This window comes from Microtus ochrogaster, chromosome 10 (assembly GCF_000317375.1).
Source record: "Microtus ochrogaster isolate Prairie Vole_2 chromosome 10, MicOch1.0, whole genome shotgun sequence".
Lineage (NCBI taxonomy): Eukaryota > Metazoa > Chordata > Mammalia > Rodentia > Cricetidae > Microtus > Microtus ochrogaster.
The window spans coordinates 15,513,818-15,517,744 of NC_022016.1; positions in this window are offsets into that span (position 1 = coordinate 15,513,818).

Consider the following 3,927-nt stretch of genomic DNA (forward strand, 5'->3'; position numbering starts at 1 on the left):
AGATGAAAAGTTCTCCATGTCTGGAGAGTTTTTTAGCATAAGTTAATTTTTATATAATAGTGATCATTTTTCTGAAGTATTTTGAAATTAGTTTTATAACCTAGCATTGGTCAATTTTATAAGATATCAATGTACATTTGAAGAATACAAATAGCCTAAAACTATATATTTTTTTCTAGAGACGTAAATTTTATTAAATGTGTTCATCGTGTTCAGGAGGTTGTTAGAAGTAAACTGCAAGCTGTAAAATCCTATTATTACTCATTGTTTTCTTTATCTTTTTTGTTGGACTCACTCTTTGAAATTTGTATAAGACTCTGATAAACACACAGAAATTTGGAATTTTTGTGGTCTCTTATTCAATAGAAACTGTTATCTGGAAGTGATTACATTTTTCCCCTTGCAATTAGCACCTTTGTTTCTACGTTGCTTTTGTTTGAAGTTAATGGAACTGCACCATTGTTTCACTGATTGTTGGCAACACAAGAACAAATAATTTTACTAGGAACAAAAAAATGCATGGGGCATAAGCTCACTAGTACAAATTCTCGGCTTTCTCAGGGAAAATCATGTACTTCTTCCTATGAAGAATGTCCATCCCATACAGGGTAAAGCACAGGTACCACAATGGGCATATGCCATCCACCTTCTATATATTTATGCCGTAAAAAATATGAACATTTGACAGACATGTGAAGGTCAATTGACAATAATTTAATTTTTTTATCCTGAGAAAGTTGAAGATATGGAAGAAAAATAAATTCTCCAATAAGGGGGGTGATGCTGTTAATTTAGGTAAAATCTTCTCAGAATTTGGTAGAGCAGTTTGAAGAAACTATTGCTTCTCTGGGGCAAGCGTTCTTGCAGTCACCTAGTCATACAGTTGGAGCTCAATAGGAAGCTGAGACTACAGAAACAGATTTATCACTCTTCATTCTTAAAACTAAAGTCGTAGACAAAGCATGGGGGAGTAAAATAATATCCTATCTCAAACACACAGGGGATCAGCTACATCTAATGAATAGATGTTTTTTAAAAAACATAATAAACAAATCTCATTGGAAATTTAAAAAAGAAGCGAAGTTGGAGACTACAAGAGAGTGTCACAAATAATCAATGTTCTTCACTCTGTTTCGTTCTGATGCAAAGAGAAACACAAATTCACCATGGTCATTAGCAAGGGACAGCAGCACACGCCTAGGTGTGCCTGCTGTGCATGGTAAAGCAGAAAATTAGATATTTAAGAAGAGGCAAGCTTTTCATGTTTCTGTTCCTTCGAAAGGAAGAAAAGCGCAGAAACAAGGTTTGAGTACAGAGACAGAATTAAGGGTAGAGGTATGTTCTTACCTCTTATGGAGGTAGAAGAATACAACCCCTATCTATTTCAGCCATATCATTGTAAAGACATAATAACACTGCACCAGCTTCTTCTTTCTCTCTTACATTAATATGGAACACAAACTTTTTTCTTCACCATAAAATTCTTCATGTTTCCACCTGAATGCCGGTCTTTCTCTCGTGTTAGAGCATCCTCACACACCCAGTCTTTCATCCTCATGTCTCAGCATGGAGCTGGGGATACCTCATCGTAATCTCATCGTTCAGGTGAATCATGTGTCATTCCTTTGAGTTCTAATTGCAACCACAGCATTGTAGTAGGCCCAGGCTACCAAAGTAAAGGAAGGACACATCACCAAACAGGTCACATAAAGCCAACAGGTGTAAAAACCTACATCTTCATTCTAACATAGGGAGAATAATACATCTGTCATCTAATCCCAGGGAAGGGTATGGCAGGAATAATATAAGTTGATGAGTAAATAGGGCCTCAGAGTGAATGTCAGGTTATCCAGGTTCTCACAGAGACCCTGAAGTCATTCAGAGTCTCATAGGTAATCTGGGGTCACCTTGAGCAACGTGGTGACTCTGAGGTCATGTTGTGAAACATAGTGATATTTCTCTCTCTCTCTCTCTCTCTCTCTCTCTCTCTCTCTCTCTCTCTCTCTCTCTCTCATTTTAACTTCCATGAGAAATAATGATTGTTTCTAACTTAATAATCTGAAGATAAAACAATTCAGGTGATTTATTCTTTGACAAAGTGCCAAGTTGTATAGAGTTTCTTGCTTTGTTTTGTACAATCTATATTTTGTAGTAATCACATCATCTTTCTGGTTTGTTTCATTGCTTTTAAAATAACTTTAATAATCTGTTCCCCTTACTTTTTCTGAGGCATGTTTAGTTCTGTTTGAGGGAAACACTGTAAAAATCCCTTAAACATGCAATTCTGTTTCTCTAGGCAATTCCATCTGCTGCATGTCTAACACAGCACCCTGAGGCTGTTAACAATGTTGGTGGATTTCAGAGTGTGTTTGTACTGAGCTAAGTCCCTTAGCACCTGCTATAAAACAGTGCCCATGGTATATGGAAAATAATGAGAAAGAGAGTGCTCTTGTATTCAGTTTCTACATGTTTCATTGAGAATACACATTGGGGAAATGAGTACTTTTTTTTTTCAACCTCTCTGTGGAGAGAGTTCTTGAAAATTCAATGTTTTTATCCATAAAAAGTAGGAATGCAGGTGTCTGGAAAAACTAGATACACAGAGAAAAACAATCATGAAGCTCTTGATGTTTGCAGCTAGTCCTGTGCACAGTGTTGTACAAAGTGACTCATAAATACCTAAATGAGGTACAAAGACTTTTCAGCGACGTGACATTCCTGGAGACAGTCCTGGCAGATGAGGAAGCATTGAAATAGGTCCAAATGATAATGTTTTACATTTGAAGCTTTAACCCACTGTTCTCATGAGTGAGTCCTGAGGAGAAAATGTTTTAGTTTCTGATTTCAAAATAAGTAAACGTTACCAGTTAGATTCACTGTGTTTTTTTTCTTTATTCATGGGAGATTCTAAAAGTAATGCAATCAGGAAGTGGTGGCTCTTGTCTTTAATCTAAGCACTTGTGAAGCAGAGCCAGGCGATCTCTGTGAGTTCGAGGCCAACCTGGTCTACAAGAGCTAGTTCCAGGACAGGCACCAAAGCTACAGAGACATCTTCTCTCGAAAATAACAATAATAATAATGCAAAAAGACTTCAGACACATCCTGAAATAAGAAAAAAAATTATTCTTTGCTTGCAAAAGTGTCCTGTTCCTTGCCATGGTTAGCCCTAGGAATTAAGTGCTTTGAAGTAGTACAATGTTGAGTAGAAGGCTATACAATTCTACCTTTATGGCTTCAAAGTGTTATTAGTAATTGTTATGGGATCAGATTTTTTAAAAAAAAATGCTTAATAAACCAAGTTTTATGGTAATTGCAATCAATCAAATTTTTTTTTTATTTTTTAATTCTCTATTACCTGACTTCACTGAGTAAAGCAATACAACTGGCCCCACTCTGTTATACAATCATATTTTACTCCATTATTACCACTGCCCATTTGTACAAAGGGCCCAAAATGAAACACTGAGCTGCTAAACAATGTATTTATAGTCACACAGATAGCATGTGACAGCATGGGGATTTAAACCCAGGGCCCCTACTTTCAATCATGGGTGTAATTAACTTTCCTCGTGTACTCTAATGAAAAAGAGCAAAGGATGCAACACTGTGCTGTATCTGTCATTTGAATACAGAGATGGACACTTTGGCAACTTAATGGAAATAAAGTTTGCAGAGAACATTAGCTACTTCTGTTACCACTATGAATGCAGTGCAGTAGAGATGTAGGCAGGCTCACAGTTTGAGGGTATAGTCTGTCAAGGCGAGGAAGACCCAACTCTAAGAACAGTTCAAGGCTTGGCCATAGAAGCTAGATGCTGCTTACTCACACCCAGATGTGTGAACTAAAAAACAACAACAGTGCAGGAGGTGGGACTAGATATGAACTTAGTAATTGTTATGGGATCATAACAATTACTCAGCTAGATC